A 20,967-nucleotide genomic window follows, 5' to 3' on the forward strand; every position below is an offset into this window, starting at 1 on the left:
CTCCCCCCTTATCAGTCGGCTTTATGACGAGTGAAAAATCATTTTGTAGAGAAAAAAGTGCTTTTCTTTCTTGTGAGGAAAGATTATTTTTACCTAAATCTTTTCTCAGAGATTTGCTACAGAGGACCCTGAATTCTTCTAGAGTATTCTTAAAAAAAAGCTGTATCGCTGGACTTTTATGATTAACAGGATAAAATTCCGATTTTTTCTTAAACTTATTAGAGTTGCTCTTAGTATTAATATCAAAGACAGTGATAGGATTCTGAGTGTCTACTTCTAAGACATTATTGTCATTCCATTAATCTTCTAAAGTGTATTATTTACAGGTTCTGGGGACGGCCATGGGCGCCAGGTTCGCCCCAAGCTTCGCCAACATTTACATGGGGGCGTTGGAGGACGACCTCATTTGGGGTGGTCCTTTTGGGGCGAACCTGGTGTTTTATGGCTGTTATATAGATGATCTTCTTATTATTTGGGATGGAGGTCCTGAATTGGCCTCTCAATTTGTCACTTTTCTCAATAACAACACTTTTAATTTATTTTTCACTCATCACTTTAATACGTCCATGATGAACTTCCTAGATGTTACCCTAACAATAGACAAAATTAACAATAAAATTATATCTACCAATTTTAATAAGTCTGTTGATTCGAGTACATATTTACATTTTAACAGTGGTCATCATAAATCGTGGATCCATAATATTCCTAAGGGACAGCTTTGTAGAATCAGACGCAATTGTACTAATGATGAAGATTTTGCCTCACAGGCAAAAATAATGTCTTCAAATTTCTCTAAAAGAGGTTATCCATCCCCTCTAATAGATGAAGCCATAATCTTTGCTACAAATAAAAAACGTAGTGATTTGTTGTTACCAAAAATTAAGACCAGGATTCCTCTTCAGGATAATTGTAGAGAAAGTGGTATAGGGAATTCTCTTATTTATATTTCTAAATACAACAATAAGTCTCATTTAATTAAACATATTATTAACAATAATTGTAAAATTTTACTTCAGGACGCCATTCTTGGTGATGTTTTAGATGAGGTTCCGAAAGTAGTCTATAAGAGAAATAACAATCTAAAAAATATATTAGCTCCTAGTGTACCTAAATCAGATATTCGAAATACTCAAACTGTATCTCAATCTTGGTTACCAGTTAAAAAACCAGGGTGCTATAAATGTAATAAGAACATTTGTCTTACATGTGATTTTATTGGACATACGGTGACCAATATTAAATCTAGGGTTAGTAATACAGATTATGTTATCTCCCAATATATTAATTGTGAATCTACATTCGTAATTTACGTGCTGGAGTGCCCTTGTGGTCTCCAGTACGTGGGTAGAACTACCCATTCATTGAAATGCCGTTTTAGGGAACACAGACTTAATATTGTGAAAGGTTATATGAAACATAGTGTTTCCAGACATTTTGTTGAAAAACATGATAGCAATCCCAAAGGTTTAAAAGTAATTGGCATTGAAAAATTTGATCCAACGCCAAGAGGTGGAGATCGTTATCAAAAATTATGTAAGAGTGAAGTCTCATGGATGTTCAAATTGCAAACTCTTGCGCCTGAAGGTTTGAACGAGACCATAGATTTCAATGATTGGCAATCATGATTTAATATGGAGTTAATATCAATTATAAAGTTGACGTCATTTCCATTGAATTTTATATCTGATTTTGTTGAAAGTAAGTTTTGATAAAAAATATATAAATAGAAACAGAATTAAAAAATAGCTATGTTTTTTATTTAGATTATTTATATATTTTGACATTCCGTATATATTTTTTGAGTATTTATATAATCATGCATATATACAAATTTATTATATTATTTTATTATATTTTTTTCATACTTATCATTGTATGTTTATTTACTTGAATTTTATAGTATAATTTTATATATGTATATTTGGATTTTTGCCTATTTTATAATATGTTATAGGAGTATAATTTGATCAATTTATAGATGTTTATTTGCCCACTTCTATATAAAGGATCATATCAAGTTTATTGCTGAAACAGTTCTACTTGTATTTGCTTGTTGTCCATATACATGTTTCCAATCAAGGTTAACGAGACATTTCCTCTTTAAAAGGCAGCTCCCTAGTTAGAGATTTACTGCTTGAGAAAGTCTGTTTTACAGACGAAACGCGTCGCTTTGTCTGCTGCCTATCATTTAGATCAAATTGTTATAAGGTATCACCTTACTACTCAAATGGAACTTTCATTTAGGATTACTGCTTTCCATCCGGACGTCTGAATTGGTGCGCACCGAAGACTTGATGTAACACGCTTTCATTAACCGTTCTTACGGTAAGAAGGTATACCTTTCTATTTCTTTTCCGGATAAGAGACTATCTTCACCAACTTTGAAGGCAGAACGATCAGAGATACGTGCTTCAATTACTATATAGCCGCTTAGACGGTAAGAAGTTGTCTATTACGTGCCGAATCCGATATTAGCCTCAAACATTGGACTGAATTTAAATATGATTATTTCTGGAAGCAAACCCATTGGAGGTATTTGATTCAACCATTTATTAGCCGTTCAGGCGGTAAGAAGTTGTTTTATATGTGTCCAGTCCGTGATTAGCCTCAGGCATTTGATTCATTACGGAAGCTACAAATATACTTGTGATATACAAATTAAGATATTTGATACATAACCCTGAAGGATTTGGTTTCGAAGAAATCTAATTTTACTCTGGACTGCAAATATATATTTATATATGATCCTCCATTACTGGACCACTGTCTATATTTCTTGTGGATTTTATATTTAAAAAACGCATGCATGACCGTTTAAATATTCAGGAGGGATATCCCTGTTATATATGTCAATTTATTTTGATATTATAACATTAGTACATCAGCTGGATAATATTATATATCAATTACCATCTCAGGCTCAAGGGATATTTATGAGTATAAAATTATATTACATTATCTGTATCAACACCTGTGGTTTAACTGTGGCTTGAACATCTATTCAATTGATCTTTTTTATTGCATTATATATTGTGCACTTATTTTATATGTTTTATCTATCCTCATTGATCCATCGAGTAAATAGTAGGAGATTCTGCGCAACTTTTTGTTCTTTATCTGTTTCACTGAATGCCATCATGCCCGACGACATATTCATTGAGGACTCACTGAGGAACAGTGCGATAGAGAAGAAAGAAGAGAGAAAGACCAGAAGACTAGAAAAGAAGAAAACAGAAGAGAAAAAGGCAATAGAAAGATAAGTAAAATAACGGAGGCACAATGGCACATAAGTGAGGGAAATAAACAAGAGAAGGGGAACAAAACTTTGAAAGGCACAGAGTGAGGGAAATAAACAAGAGAAGGGGAAACAAAATTATGCATTCATAGAGTGAATGAAATAAGAGAAAAGCAACAAAATCTTGGAGGGCACAGAGTGATGGAAACAAACAAGAGAAGGTGGAACAAAATTAAGGAGGGCACAGTGTGAGGAGAAGGACAGTAATAAGTGGCAGCAGTGATGTAGGAGAAGCAGCGTGATGTACATGTTATTTGAAACATATGGTATGTGTAGGAACTTCTTTAGGGGGAAGTTGAGCTCTCCTTAAAATAATCTATGCAGAGTCCAAGACAATAATATTATAAATTCACTTGGAAATATGATTTACTTACAAATACATACAATAGTAATAAAACAGCAGAATCTTCTACAAGATTCAGTTACAACACAAAACAAATATTTGCAAAATTAAAAACTAACTGAAATGACATATATTCCACTAAAAATGCTGCTTTTAGGTCACTGTCTTGCTGTCCTGAAAGTTAGGACTGCTGGGACATAAGTCACTCTCCGGTGGGCAGGCGCTGCACAATTCTGCCCATGGTGTACACAGCAATGCAGGTTTTTTCTGTAGGAGGGTGGCCTAGCTTTTTTCACTTGCAAGTCATGGCCCCAACTATGCAAGCCACGTCCCAATAATATGGCCATGCCCCCTTTAACATCACACCCACACTACTAAGCGGCACATAGCTTACTCCACTACTCAACTATAGGGGTATATGCTATGCTAAATAAATATAATAAATAAATATAATAAAGCGCTATGGATTGTGTCAGGGAGGGGGGCCCCAAACTACTCTCTTGCCTAGGGCCCCATGAGGTCTAAATCTGGCTCTGAGCTGCTATGCTGATTTCATTATTTAATTATTTTTAAAAGGTTGACAGTTACATCCATCTCATTGATAACTAAAATTAACTTGAAGATTTAAACCAAGGCAATGCAGGGTACTTCAGCTATAATATATATACACTATATGGACAAAATTTTTAGAACGGTTGACCATTACACCAACAGGGACTGTAATGACGTTGTATTCAAATACATATACTTTAATATGGAGTTGGTCCCCCTTTTGCATCGATAACAGCTTCCACTCTTCTTGGAAGGCTTTCCACAAAATGTTAGAGTATTTCTGTGGGCATTTGTGCCCATTCATTCCGTAGAGCATTTATGAGGTTAGGCACTGATGTTGGATGAGAAGGAATGTCTCGCAATCTCTATTCCATCTCATCCCAATGGTTTTCGATGGGGTTGAGGTCAGGGCTCTGTGCAGGCCAGCCAAGTTCTTCCACACCAAACTCATCAAACCATACGTTTGTAGTCCTTGCTTTGTGCACTGTGGCACAGTCATGTTGGAATAGAAAAGTGCCTTCTCCAAACTGTTTCCACAAAGTTGGAAGCACAGCATTGTCCAAAATGACTTGGTATACTGAAGTATTATGTTTGCCCTTCACTTGAGAAAAGAGCCCTAGCCCAAACGCTGAAAACAGCCCCATACCATTATCCCTCCTCCACTAAACTTCACAGTTGGCATAATGTAGTCAGGCAGTTAACGTTTTACAGGCATCCGCCAAACCCAGACTTGCCCATCTGACTGCCAAACAGAGAAGCATAATTCGTCACTCCACAGAACATGTTTCCACTGCTTCAAAGTCCGGTGTGCTTTACACCACTTCATTAGACTTTGTCTTGGTGATGTGAGGCTTGCATGCAGCTGCTCAGCCATAGAAAACCATTCCACTAAGCTCCCGCGGCACACTTTTTACATTAATGCCAGTGGAAGTTTGGAACACCTCAGCTATGGAATCAGCAGAGCATTGGTGACTTTTACACACCATGCGCCTTAGCAGTAACTGATCCTGCCTAACAACTAGACAACGGGACACTTTTTCCCTCACTTTATAGGCGGTCAAGTGCATCTGACCACCGAAATCCACTGCCACCAATCAGGGGCCACCATCAGGTATTTCTGGCACCTCCCTCCATGAATCTGGTGCCAGGGTATTGATTTCACCAGCTCCAACGTTCTGTTCCCTGCCTCCTCCTGTATATAGTTCTTCGGTTCCTCTCTCCTTGGCTTCATTCCTGACTATTCTCTGCCCTGTGATTTGGCTTTGTTGTTACCTGGAATTTGACCCCTTGCTAGACTCTGACATGTCCTTTGGATCACCCTTTTGTACTGCGCCAACGTTTGGATTTTTGACCCGGATCGCACGACAGTTCCTGTTTCTCCCGCCAGCCTGATTACTAACTGGGAGAACCGCAACCTGTGCACCACACGCAGCCAAGCCCATACCTCCTTGTGCAGGTCCCTGGTGAATACCGTGGGTGCATTAGACTCCGCACCTCCCAGATTAGTTGCATCAATATCAGGCAGTGACATCCTCTAAAGGTCATTATCGTGACACTTATAACCATAAGGGCTTATTGCCCTACTATAAACTGTAACGGCCTACTGCCCTAACCAACCTAGGGAACCTAATGTCCCTCTAACCACAAGGGCCTAGGCCTAACTGAATCAGGGCCTTGTGCACACTTGTGCCATGGGCCTAGTGCCCAAATTGTGCCCACAGGCTTTGTGCCCGACCTAATTATAATATTTTATACTCACCTGCTCCGCGGAGGACACTCTGCTTGCCCCTGCGTCTTGGGGTCTTCCAGACTCTCCAGCTGGCAGCATCGCATCTCCTCTTCGGCACTGGGGTCCCCACTGTCTTCTTGGTGGGGGCACACTCAGCCCTTACAAGAGCTTCCCACGGTGATTTCTTCCTTTACTTGATCCCGGCGTCTTCTGCCTTCTTCCTGGCGAGCGCTTCTTCCAGCGTCTTTCTTTCTTGATACGCCATCCTCTTCTCATGGCAGGTTAGCTCCTAGCCCTTACAAGGTCTCCCTGCCACTTCCGCCGGCGTCTCATACTTCTTCGCTGCTGGACGTGCCACAATGTCCTCTTCTGACTGCTTCACCGAAGCAGCCCGGCGGCTTATATAGCTGCCGTCACGCCGCCACCAGGCGTCGCCGTGAGCCCTGATTGGCTCACCGTGGTGCCAACAATTCAAACGACCTGAGGTGAGCCAGCATTGGCCAACAGGGGAGAGTGAGCTCTGATTGGTTCACTTGCCCTCTGCTGCCGGGACCTGACAGAAAGGACAGAAACTTACCGCTGCTGGACCCCAGGCTGGGTAAGCCTGGGGTCTATCTTCTCTTCTGTCTTCACCCTCTTCCAGGGCATTGCAGCGGGCACACCTCCACACTGGGTTTCAGGAACATAAGATGCTGAGATAGCAGGTGTGTCCTTATATTTTTTGATGCAGAGTCATTAGTTGAAGATAAGGTCACCTACAGATCTTTCTGGAAGCAATCATTAAGCGACCACCACAACACATTCAAGTCCTTGGCTGTTTTAAATTTATATAAAAAACACAGATGGGTATAGGCCCACTGGATAAAAGGAGTTTTATTTTATTATTTACATACATTTACATGCTTTGAACTGACATTACAAATGATAATAAACTGTATAGTTTTAAAACCAGTATGTCATGCAAAGTGCAAAGATGGGAACTTGGTCCTAAGACAACATTCAAATAACTTAGTGTCATTATACAGTATATCTATATAGTAAATTCCTAACAAAAAAGTAAAGTTAAACTGAGGTCCTTAGAAACTTGATTTATCATGATCTTTTCACAACCTGTTACATGAATCATACACAGAACTTGGGAATGGCATTACATGATCATTACAGATCATGTGTCGCTTCTAAGAAGTCACAAATAATTTAACTAGGCTAAATTTAAACATGGGATAGCAAACCTTCTAGTAAAAGCTATGCAAGTTTAATTTGTCGATTCAGCTATCGGTATATAAAAAATAAAGAATCCTTAATATCTAAGTTGTTTAAATGTCTAGAGAAGCTGAATGAGGATTAATGATGAATTAAATATTGCAGTCATAATATACACACCACGGTGGTTTGTTTTTGAAACTTAAAATGTTCTACATATTTTTAACATTGTTGTAGCCAAAAATTTTAAGTCATCAAACTGGGTTGATTCAAACAAGTTTCAAAAGTTCAAGCATCTCTAATAGGATGACTAGTGGCAGCTTATTTGTCTGTGACAAAAAGGACATTTAGAGCCTAACACATTTTCTTGGGAAGAGGTGGGAAGTAAATGTGTAAAATATAACTCATAATAGAATTGTTAGTTATATGCATTCTCTAGCAGAGTGCATATAGCCTGTACATTTTATTGTACATTGTCAATCTGCAGGAGTTGGAAATTTGCAGGTTTGTGTCTATGTTTAACTCCCACCATTGCAATATGTACCTAATGCTATCAGGTTAAACTAAGTAGCGAAAATAACTTTTTGGCTAGACAGTAAAAACCGCCAATGACGAGTATGGGACATGGCAGTGGGGTTCAGGCACAGATAGAATCAGTATATTTAAAAATGAATGGAAATAGAGAAGAGGCACATGACTGGTATGAGGCAAATGGAAGAACAAAGCAAATAATGACTATGGGGAAGACAACAAAGACTCAGAGAGGCATAAAAGAGAGAAGGGTCAAAGTAGAGGGCAGACCCATGTGACACAAGAAAAGGTATGCAGTATGTGGGGAAAATCATCATTATTTATTCATAAAGCGCCAACATATTCCGTAGCGCTTTACAATTGGGGACAAACATAATAAACTAATAAACAAACTGGGTAAAACAGACAAAGAGATGAGAAGGCCCTGCTCACAAGCTTACAATCTATGGAAAATGCTGCTTTTTGCCTATATTCAGGGTGTTATTAAGTGTGGTTTTTTATGGGTAAAAGGAAATAGTCAGATTTTGCTAGGCTACTTGAAGCAAGCATTATTTATCAACCATTGACCCATGAATTAATAATCCCCAGGGGCGGGCTGGACCGGGGGGGCAGCGGGCACCCGGGCCGCTCAGTCTAGCGACTGTTCGGGCCGGCCGCCTCCCCCGTCCCCCGCCGTGGATGCAATAATTTTTTTTTAGATTACCGGCAGCCGCATCCGTTGCGGCCGCGTCAGCGCACAGGCGGCCGCATCACGTGACACACGATGCGGCCGCGCCATTATGATGCGCCCGCATCGCGTGTCATGTGATGCGGCCGCCTGTGCGCCCCCCGGGCTGATACCTCCCAGCCCGCGCCTGATAATCCCTACATAAACACCCACATTCACAACTCCTTACTCACAAAATATAAATCTTACTTACCAGTCTTATTAAATACAGATGACTTATGATGGTTAAATAATGTGGAACGCATGATAAGACTGTCCCAAATATTGTGGTTTTATATTGCCACCTAGTGTACACTACATACTTTGTATACTTTTGACATTTTTCAAAATTACTATAAGTGATAATAGTGGCTTATATATTACTAAAATATATGATTTTTTATGAATGATATGTAATGTAGATATTATATTACCATCATAATAATCAAGAAATAATTACATTTACAATTCACTGTATTATGGATTGCAAGTGAAATAGGTATAGTTCTGGCTCAGCGGTACTCTACAAAAGTTATGCTTCCAGAATTAAATGCTCCATATTTGTGAAACTATATATTTTGTAAAGTATCAGATCCCAAGGTTCATTTACTGGCAAGCAGATTGACAAGAGGTGAACACTTGCTTCTAAATATACAAAGTATGCACACAAAAATAGTAAAAGTGCTAAGTGAACCTAGAGACCGCTAAGGAAATTTGAATAAAAAATATTTCCAAAATATTAGTTGTATACATATAACAAACTTTTTTTTAATAAAAATAAATGGTAATGTTAAAAATAAATATAAAACATTAACATTAACCCCTAATAACCAATTACAGTGATTTAAGCAGGCACACCAGCTAAAATCAAGGTGCTGTACATTACCAAGGATTTTGTGCTGCACCTTAGGCCAGAGCCGTAACTTAAAAATCTAGCGCCTGGGTCGAGAGTCAAATGCCACCCCCCTAGCCCTCAATTTTAACCAAATGAACCTAAAATATTCCTAAACTGCGCCCCCTTCAGCGTTGCACCCTGGGCGGTCGCCCCTGTCGCACAGCCCTAGTTACGGCTCTGACTTAGGCATTTTGCAGATCGCAAATGACCTCTAGTGACGATGGGAGACGTGATGGTGGAGAAGCTGGTCTTGTTTTCAGCAATCCCTCTACATTTCTAATGGTTAACCCTAGTAAAAAAAATAGCATTAAAAGAGGTGTGCTATGAAGCCAGAGCCACACAGTATCTCCTCTCAGGACAGGAGCTACAACTTAACTTTTATTAATTCATTATAAGTGTTTTAAAAGATAGCAGATAACTCAGCTTCACTAGACTCTTATCAAATTTACATTTGCGTGCACTGCTACACATAATTCAGTGTAATAGGTATTTTTTGTTATTGTAGCTACCTGGATGCTCTTATTCCAAAACACTCTCCATTGAGACTATTGTCACATATTATTACCCAATTACTAGTGTAATTTTACATAATTTTAGAGGGAGTTATAAAAACCATAACACTCAGTAAACTCCTACAATAATAGTCTATCTACCTGTGAATTGCAAACTAACATATAGTGGTAGATTTACTAAACTGCAGGTTTGAAAAAGTGGAGATGATGCCTAAAGCAACCAATCAGATTCTAGCTGTCATTTATTAAGTGCATTCTACAAAATGATAGCTAAAATCCGATTGGTTGCTATAGGCAACATCCGCACTATTTCAAACTCCCAGTTTAGTAAATATACTCTAGACACAAGCTACGACTACAGAGTAATAAAGATTGTCTATTTACACAGATTTGAAGGACTTCCCGAATTGATGTCTCTGCTTGTCTACCTTCTACATGCAAAGACAGACTAATGCTAGTGTGGGCTGAACGTTAATGACTAACAGTTAAAAATTAGATTCTAATTCCCCCCAACACGCTTAACCAATGATTAAAACTTCACTTCAGTGTTTGCATTTTGCAGTTGTAACTGTTGACGAACATTGTTACGCCTTATAAATGTCATGGCAATTAAACAATACTAGGTGAGCAGCTATTGTTTCCATTAGTTTTATATATTGTTATAAGTTCAGGCTAGGGTACAGTCTCCTGTGGTTAGACAGCTGCTCTTCACACACTTCAGCCAGATAAATCACACCAGTCCAGTGGCTTAACTAGCCTCAGTTAGATTTATTTTCAAGCTATAAAAATAAAGTCTGGCTTCTAACTAAACACACAGCAACACCCTCTCTTCTGTGAAAACCAGCAGAGTGAACTACAACATAGTAACTTGGAAGACCCAAAATAGGCCTTATGAATGGGCCCACCCTTTTCTCTCCATTCATACCACAGGGACCCTTACCAGCTTTTCCTACAGCTGAAGACACTCTTTGGGAAGCATTTCCCAAATATAAGCAATCTCCCTGGGGTTTAAAAGCATATCAGACAGACAGATTGGGACATAGATACCTGCTATTGCCAATTTCCCAGTTCTTCCGTCAAATATCTCTATTTCTTCCCCTTAAAAAATTAGCCTCATGTTTTGGCTACTGTTACATTTGAAACCAAGAAAATAGTGGTTACTGGAGGGACCGGGGTAGCTGACAGAGCTAATGTATCTTTCCACGGCTTTATAAGCCTTTCTGGGTAACTTTGATCCAGCTTTCTTTTCCCTCGCGAGTATACCTTAACAAAGGGTAGTTGCACAAGCGGACTTTTATAGTGAGGCCTGGGAATATGGTACTGACACTCAGGACACAGAAGTCAGATACATCTTTACGAACCCATGCCACAAAAACAGCTGCAAAATGAATTCTGAGGTTTCATATACCCCTAGATGCGCTGCAGTTATGAAACTATTAAATTAATTTCATCACTTACCAATAAACATTGTTCGCTGCAATTTGTGTGGTTCCAACGGAAAAAGTAGCAGGATACAACGAATAACAATTCACTAAAATAAGTACAGCCAATTACATACGCAGGCGCCCAGGATCCAGCATACAGTCATTCAATCCTGAAGTCTGTAGTCAAAAAGAATGTCTGTTGGTCCCAGAGCTCCTGCCTATATACAGTTGGTGTTGCATTGAAAACAATAGAGATGATTTGGCGTGTTTCCACTGGTCCAGGCTTCAGGACAGTCCAGTGAAATGCAGGTCATTGGTCAGTTCAAACGATGCCCTCCAAGGGTGGGGGTCAGCTCTCCAACAGATGCATACTAATCTTCCCGCCGAAACGCTGGTTCAAACTGGTCTATTTGCATTACAGACATAATACCATTCTGATCATTTATTCCCTATAATCCATAACTCGCATACGCAAGGTGCGATCTCTTAGCTGATAGAAACAGACGTCTGAAGATAAAATAGGGGATTAGAATGATACCAAAGATGATATGTTTCCTGTATCATGAACCTTAGATCTCAATAAAGTGCTTTTAACATTATTATATTTAAATATAAATCCTACTAAATCTGACTATAAACGACTGTAAGTTGGACCTATTTTAATGTGAACTATTTGCAAGAGATAGTGTAAGTGTATGTGTGTGTTATTTATCCGTGCGATTGCATCATAACACAGTGTACTAATCGCAATCGCACGGTAAAATTACATTAATCAATTTGATTCAATTCATCCAATTATTTGACTTCGACAGCTCCACCCTTTGATAGTGGACACAACTATCACCTTAAAGATTTTATTGCAGGATCTCAGTATTACGTTTCATTGTTGTGTAATGTATGTCCCCCTTTACGTATGACCACGCTGTCTGTGGATATCAGTCAAATTACCATAAAAGACAGTTCCAATCCTAGAAACAATTTTCTTTTCCTATGGAACATATACCTTTGGAGCTCAGAGTTCAACACTTTTGTATGCCCTTCACCCACATATGTAATACATTAGCTGGAAGGATACAAGGTACGATAGAATATGTATCAACAATATAGAATAGTCAACTAAAGTTCTTCATGCCTAGCATGGTCATATGTCCGAAGCATGTCTTTTAGCTCAGATGACATTTAAATAATACATTTTCACTAATAACATCATCCTATGTCTGTCAACAATGTCATGTATGATGTCCTTCAACCTGTGTTAGTAAATACACCCTAATAATATCAGCGGGTTTTTCTTCAACACTTATGGGCGGGCTATTGTCTGTTCGTTCTTCCCAGTCTCCCAATATTCAAGTTTCTTTGTATGTGAAACTGTGATCAGCCTGCCAAATACTGGGAGACTTCAAAGGGTCCTAGTTGTATTATCTTTCCCCTACTGGCCTCCCACCCCATAATTCGGGTACCTCAGAAATATTTAGTGGAAAGAGAACTAGTCCTACTTGATATTGTCTCTGAGACACACGAGAACACACCCAGCAATCAGTTTGGTCTAAAACTTTACCCACCCAAGAATGATAATCATTCTCATGGATGCCTGCTCGAGTCCGAATTATTACTGGACTGGCATCACTGGATGCACCTCTCTTCAACTATGGGGCCAAAGTACTTGCGGACACAATACGCCTTAGACGATAGCCCTCACACTGTCTCCGAGCTCCAAGGTTAACAAATTTTTCCTTTACCCCTGAATTGAATAAAGTAATTAGCTGGACCGATTGTGCTAACAACTTCTCCTTCATCCCCAACTCCTCAATACCACTACCTGAACCAGCCTCCGTCACCTGTTCACAATTGAAAGAATTGACTGTCCTGAAAAGAGAATGAGATGAGAGAAACACACGACAGGGAAAAACAGGAAAAACTGCTGATCCATGCTGGATAACAGTTTTTGCAAAGTCATTGGCTCAGGTGTTGTTCACTCCGATCTTGGGTCTCCCGGAACAGATTCACAAGTGCAATTGGAACCTTCTCCGGGTGTTGACTCCTCTGCAGTGGATGGAATGGGTAAAAGTGTCTCTCTGCTACTCCTAGGGATGTGATGCTGGTCATCAACACTTGGTACCTATCTGTGAAACAACTTGAGCGTAGGAAATTACAGTCCACAACATTCTCTCCCAGTCCAACATCATAACAGTTAGTGTAACGTATCAGGAGACAGTGCTTTGAACGTCCTTAGTTGCTGTCTCACTATTTGTTTTTCTTTACAAGATCTTGAACAGTCTCTCCATTATAAACTCATCTCAGGGAAATTCAAAAGTATTTTCAAAAGGTAACAGATTTAAGAGGTGGCCCAGGAGTGATTCTGATAGTGGGGAGGACTAATGACCAAAGCTACTGGCCACTCAAATCTAGTTTCAACTATCATTCTATTCACTTTGTTCTAGCTAGTACCATTTACTCTATTTTCCCACTGGTTTGTGGCTGATCAAAAGTATGTAACTTACTATCACTGCTCATACATTATACCCATTATCTAAAAGCTATTACCAGTAAGAATGAATACCCTTATCACTTTCTATATAACTCTAGGGATACCATATCTACTAACAAAAAAATCTTGAATATGACACAGCAATATTAGAAATATTTGAATAAACCTTTACCAGATATATTTAATCAATACACCAGTACATACTTGAGAATCCTGCAAGGTGGCAATTGGATGAAGTTGATTTATTTTACCTGGAGAAAGTCCATCTGTCCATCTGGCTCTATTGGTATTGTCTTCCTGACATTTTCTCTCAATCAAGTAAGACAGGACGCAGCTTTCCTACTAGCATGAGAAGAAACGTCTGATGCACACCAGTATGCTCTTACCAGCTTGCACATACCCTCTTTACCCAGCTGAGTCAGATCATGTGCTGCTTCAGCTAGGCCTGGATGATACACAGGCCTACCTTGTCCATCTCTCCAGGGTCCAGAGGACTCCTGACCACATCCCTTCACCTTCCAGACCGCTATTTCTTCAGGTAACACAAATCTCATATATTAATTGATTCATGTGTGTTTACAATTTAAAAACAAAACAATAAAATAAAAACATTGATTCGTCAGTTGTCATGTTTAAACCTGCTGCCCACTTCACAGCTATGTCAACCCTGTTAATAAAGTCATGTACAGTCATGTGTGTAAGCTTTACCTTAAATGTCACAAGTCCTTCATGTAATGTGTGTGTTCTACTCATTCCTGCCACTGTCATAAAAGTTCCTCAGTCGCCTCAACGTCGCCCCCTATCCTAGGAAAATACTGAAAACCAATGTATATCAATTGATTTACCCTCTGTCAACTCACAAACCATTCTCAATCCCACAAGTTCAGTTACTTGGCTAAGTGAGGAGGGCAAAGGGGTCAATTATTTATAGCACCTTCGTCGATTATAACAATATCCAGTACACGTCTGTCTGACTATGAAAAATATAAAACATGAAAATGTAACATTTTCTAAAGGTTTTCACTTATGTTAGGTCTTGTGGCAAAAATTTTAATCAAATGTTCCACACAATCATGCATATATGTATATCTGCATAATTCACCTTCAACTAGTTTCCTGTCTCCTTCCTTCCACCCTTTGTGCATCTAGAGGCACACTTTGCACACTTTGTTCAGGAGACATATGTAGTTTAGGCAGAATTTAGGAGGGCAGATACCACATGCAATCTATAAAACGAATCAAATTTTGACACCAAAACTCCTGCTGAAAAACAGCAGCTTCTATAAACATAAAAACAAAACTTTTAGCTACCTTCATGACTATGTCAGTGTAATGTGTGTACCCCTAATTCTGTCCATTGTCAAAAACGTCTTAGTCCCGTGGGTGATAAAATAACTCAAGTATTGGACCTTCGGGACAGTGTCTATATATTTTGTATCTCTTTATAAGAAAAGAATGAGATACTGACAGTTAGAAATGTAAAGAACGGGAAATAAGACAGCAAAGAAGAAGAAGAAGAATAATACTGAAGTGACTTGCAGAATAACAGAAAAGCAGAGAAGGAGATTTTACAGCAAAATAGCAGCTGGATTGGGTACTATGGAGAAATGGCTCTACAATTTCACTAATCCCCTTAGTTATTAACTAATCTATGACCCCCTCCCCAATTCTTATTAAGTTTAATAGGGAGTTACATCACCCATCCAATCCAGTGTTGTCCACCGTTAGCTCGTAAGAAGCCTGGTATCTTCTGATCACAATAACTATATACCTTGTGATAGACTCTTGACTATAATGGAGAAGTGCAAAAATAGCCCTTTGTGACGCACACTCTGTATCTGCCATGTGTGTTCCTGGAATACATAAAACAACATTAGAAGCAGAGTATATACATACTTCATTTTAAATAATTATTCTCAGCCAAATAAGTTATCATGAGCCACTGCAATTAGGAAAGTGTTACAATGACCCACTGTTAACTTGTCTTTCAATAAAAACGTTGTACTTTTCCTGCAATCCCCATAATTACTAAATATATATATTTCGCTGTCTGTCCTTGTCTACAAAAGAGGCACATGAAACAAAGTTAGTATCAGAAACAGACAAAACATTCATGTTACTTATTTTTAAACCTGAACAGTTACACTTAACACAGAATCACTTAACATACCTGGTTGTAGACTTACAGGTATGACCTGACCCCTAGTGTTGGCTATTGTTCTCCTGCAAAGCATTTGCTGCTATGATGTGTGTGGGCAACTGTTGAAAAATCTCTGAGGTTGGCATATGCCTTCTTTGTGAGTATGTGATTTCCTCCTCGGTGGCCAAAATCTTCTATTGTCCCTCTGCTCCCCTCTTCTTTTACTACAGTTCCTTGATAAATATGCTGTCTTAGTGCATCTAAAACACATTATTGGCTCTTGTTTTCTTCGCTCCTCACAATGAGTGTTCTTATACTGTGGTTGTGTGTGTAGTCCATCTAGTGCTTGGATACTTACCATCATTAACCTATCACTTTGTGCCTCCTTCTTTCTATTTATATTTTTATCATGTTCAATAGCTGACTCCCTGAGAGCATCTACTGTGATCCCTCTCCAGTTGGTAATGAGGTTTGCACCCTGATTTTCAAACTTTCTTTGAGGCCATCCATTAAAACTGAAACAGCTACTTTCATGTAGTGCACATCATCCTGTATTTCTGATAACTCTGTGTATTTGGCCATTGCTGTCAGAGCTCTAGCAAAATAATTTGCTGCAGTCTCACTATCTTTTTGTTTAATAGTAATTATTTTTCTCCAGTCCACTACTACTGGAATATATATACCCAATTGCAGAGTTATACGTTTAATATTTTCTTGATTATCATCATCTGTTAAGGACTTATGTTCCTCCAACATTAAATCCTTAATAAACTTTTGTATGTCAGTATTCGGAGGAAGACAGGTCCTCAACACCACTCGCCAATCTTTATTTGTTGGCTCATGTGCATTACCTAAGTCTTAAATTTCTGAGATTTGGCCAAATCTTTCCTTGGGTCTGGGAAATCAGACATAATTGAATGCAGCTCATATCTAATCCATGGGCAATGCATTGCTACATGTTTTACAGGAACTATAACATCTTTGTCTGCTTTCCCATTGGGAATTGCTATTGTGCGGACGGGGTGTAATCCTACCAAATCGCTACATTCTGGATTAATTGCTGGGATTACTGTTTCAATACAATGAATGTTCCCTCCCTTATTGACCTCTACACTACTCTCACTAATTTAAGCCGCTGCCCCTGCTGGTGGGACCTCTCCCTTTCCTTGCCTGCGTGGTACCTCTTGCATGTTAATAGCATGGGCAATGGCTGAAATAACAGTGGGTTCATCATCTTCTTCAGAAACATTATCTTTAAAATTGCTTAACATTGGATATAAATGGCTTGTTTTATTGTTAGCATTTTTGGAATCGGCTGTACTTTTGCCCCTGCCCACACATGGCAGCGGGGGCGCGCTTGCACTCCCTTTTCCTTGCTTCGTAATGCTTCCTTCCGGTACGCAAGCGTTACCCTGCCACGTGTTCCCTTCCTGTTGCCACAGTTTTAAACAGTCATTGTATTTAATTCTCAGTATTTAGACTTTATTAAACAGTATTTAGTACCTCTTAATTGAAAGTACCAAGCTTGGGAAACGGTTTCACACACTCATTGGTCATCTTGACCCACTTATCACAGTACGCTGTTGCATACTCACCATATTTTTTAAACATTATATATACCTAGCAGACCCTATCGGTCCTGCTTTGACCTGTATGTCGGTCACATCAGCCATCCCGCACGTTTGCTTAGCACCCATGTGGAAACAGAATTTTCCAATGCTTCGCAATGCAAAACCTCCGGTGTGAGATTTGTGGTGGCCGTGCACGAATTACCAGGTCTCCATCAACCACTTTTACATTTTCTCTAGCCTTTCCCAGAGTAGGATCTTTTAGCTGTTTGGAGGCAAAAATATATTTTCTTACTTCAAGATCGGTCACACAGTAAACATTTCCTATTTCAGTAGGATGTACACTATGCTGCGCTCTACTGCTGCCCTTGTCATTTTCTGACGCTCCAATCACGCTTTAAAACAAGGATCCTTCAGACTCGGGGAACATTCCCACTGCCACTGTATCAGTAATAGTATCAAGCGGGACTAGGTTATTTACTTTTGCAATCCACTGGGTCTCACATAGCTACCAGAACTGGGAAATATCTTTCCCCAATATAACATCAAACCCCAAGCAAAGAACTAATCTAACAGCGACTACCACATGACCACACTGTGTTTCTATTTACCCTTCAGCAGTAACATAATGTCAAGTATCCCCATGTACCGTATACAAGTTACCCCAACAGTTTTCCCATGAAGCTTAAATGGGCTCACCATCTCGGCTCTTACAAGAATAACCATACTACCAGAATCTAGCAGAGCTTTTAACTGTTTGTCAATTACAGTAATTTTACATATTTATTTGTATGGCTCAGCCTACTAGTCTGCAGTGCAACAAGTATGGCTTTCATGGAAGGATTGGCATGAAAACCCAACATTGCAATACAGTCTAGCAAATTAATAATTTCATCATAGATTTCATATACGAAATGTATACCTATAAAATAATTAACAAAAAGTCCCACGAAATCAAAGGATCAGTCAATATATAGACCCTAAAAGAACATATGACAAGTGTAAAATGACAGACCTTCTCTAATGATTTACTGATCCTCCCACCAACCCAGGAACAAGTTGACATAAGTAGGGGTACAAGGTTATACATATATCTATTGGAACTTAACAAGATGGCTTTAAGGGGCATAGGTGCTGAAAGTATTGTGATGGCACTTCTCAGTTTGTGAAGGTTGTCCTAATTCTTATAATGCCAAATTGTTTTATTGCTGCCAGAGTTTCACAGTAAGGTAGATTTACGAGGGTAAATTACAAACTACAAACACACCAATACAAAAGGGTTAAAAGAGCCTTGCTAATTAAAGCTTACCAAGTAACTTATTAAATCTAGAAATGGAACAAGCGAATTACAAGGTGTGGGCATGCAGGTGAATTAAAATGTGTGAAGAGGATGATGAACTAAGAGGAGTCAGGTTAAGATTCTATGTAAGGATGAGTTTTCTTTTTTTTAAACAAATTTTTTTATTGTTTATTTGGTCAAGTTTACAAGTATGAAAAATCAGCGAGGAAATGTATACATAAAGTAGTATATAAATATATGAGGATATAATGTTAACAACATTTATAAAAGCATGTTAAATATAATGAAGTTATATCCAATTGTTGTATTAGCGTATACAATTTAAAGAGAAAAAACGTGGAGATTAGGGGAGACATACAGGGGTTGAGGGGGAAGAGAAGGGAGGTATCTGAGGGGGATATAGTGGTAAATTAATTTGTCTATGGTCACTGGAACAAGAGGCTGCTATATTTAGTCAGTCAGTCATCTCTGATCAAAAGAAAGTATGAAGATAATAAATTACTATAAGAGAATGTCAAATGGTAGATAGGGGCGGTTCTGCTTCGTAAAAGGATGTCCAAGGGCTCCACACAGCATGGAATTGAATTGTAGTATCGTTGATGGTGGCGGTTATACTTTCCAAGCGGTATGTTGACCAGATAGAATTTATGGTCGCAGTAAGTGAGGGTGGGATCAAGCTCTTCCAGTGCGAAGCAACCAGGCAGTTAGCTGCATTTTAAAAATGCCTAATTAGTTTTTGGGTTGGACGGGGTATATTAGGGAGAGGTCTAGGGAGTAATGAAAAGAGAGGTGTATCAGGAATTTGAATATGTGTAATGGAGGATATCAACTTATGGACCTGTTGCCAGTATGAAATTATCTTGGGACAGGACCACCAAACGTGCAGCAGGGAGCTCCTACAACCAGACTTGCTCCAACATCTGTCCGAGGAGGCTGGGAATATAGTATGAAGACGCAATGGAACCAAGTACCATCTACTATATATTTTGAATGAATTTTCTATGAATCAAACAGAAATAGAGGTTTTAGCCAGATTGGTTCTAATCTTGGTCCATTCTTTAGGATCTATAATTTCTCCTGTGTCTTTCTCCCATGCGAGTTCATGTGATTCTTTTGATGGAAGGCCAAAGTTATTTATTAATTGGTTTAATGTGGATATGAGGCCTCTCGTTGAGATTGGGTGTTTGCAGAGTGATTCTAGGGGAGAACATTGATCTGTGATGGCTGGATAAGGATGAGTTTTCAGTGACCGCTTAAAGGTTTTTGCCCCCGCAATAGATAAGTGGTGGGGCTTAATGACGCAAATATCTCGTAATTTTAGCCCCAAAATGATGCAATTCATCAAGCCCCCGCACGCCCACCTCCCCTGGGATCTCCCTGGAGCCAACGAGGAAAAGTTGGCGAGCATGTTGTTGACTAATTAGGTGCACCGATATTTCTGTGGGTCTTATCCAGGTGTTAAGTGATTTATGCATATGCTGTACATATTTGTGGATTAACAGCAGTTCTGAGGTCTTGTATTTCTATTTTCAGTACATTGTATATTATGGAATAAATAAATTATATTTTTGCACATATCCACAGTGCACATTTGATTGATTTTGTGGCGTAGGTGACCATTGCAATACATATATATTTTACATATATATTTTCCCAATGGCATTTAACCCTCGCAAGACTACAGCTACTTATTCAAAATGATGTAAATGCTTTCTGTGCCCACTTTGCCACCTGATTTCATGCCCTAAACCAGTAGATCCCAAACTTTCTCAGTTCGAGGCACCATTAGGGTCTCTATAATTTTTTCAAGGCACCCCTAAGCAGGGGCGGATCTAGACATTTGTCCTACCCAGGGCGATTTTAGGGGGGGGGGGGGGGGGGGGATTTAGGCCCCACCCCCTTTCTTATGTCTATGGCTGCACAGGATGTGCAGGTCCGTTCAGCAGTGGCAGTGTGTTGTCCCGCTGCTCTGATTGTGTTTAAAACACAATCAGAGCAGCCGGGCAGCACACTGTCACTACCGAACGGACCTGCACAGTGTGTAGCTGTCGGCAGCCATAGACATCAGAGAGGGGGTGGGACCTAAATCGCCCCCCCCCCCCTGGATCCGCCACTGCCCCTAAGTCAAAATAATTACCAAGTAGTCCCCCACCTTGCTTACCAAAGGCCCTAGCTGCGGCACCCCAGGGAGCCACGGCGCACAGTTTGGGAACCACTGCCCTAAACAATGTTGGGCCAGGGTAAACGCTATTGCAAGTTGTGTAAGTGACCCCCTTTT

Source organism: Mixophyes fleayi, chromosome 3 (assembly GCF_038048845.1).
Source record: "Mixophyes fleayi isolate aMixFle1 chromosome 3, aMixFle1.hap1, whole genome shotgun sequence".
Lineage (NCBI taxonomy): Eukaryota > Metazoa > Chordata > Amphibia > Anura > Limnodynastidae > Mixophyes > Mixophyes fleayi.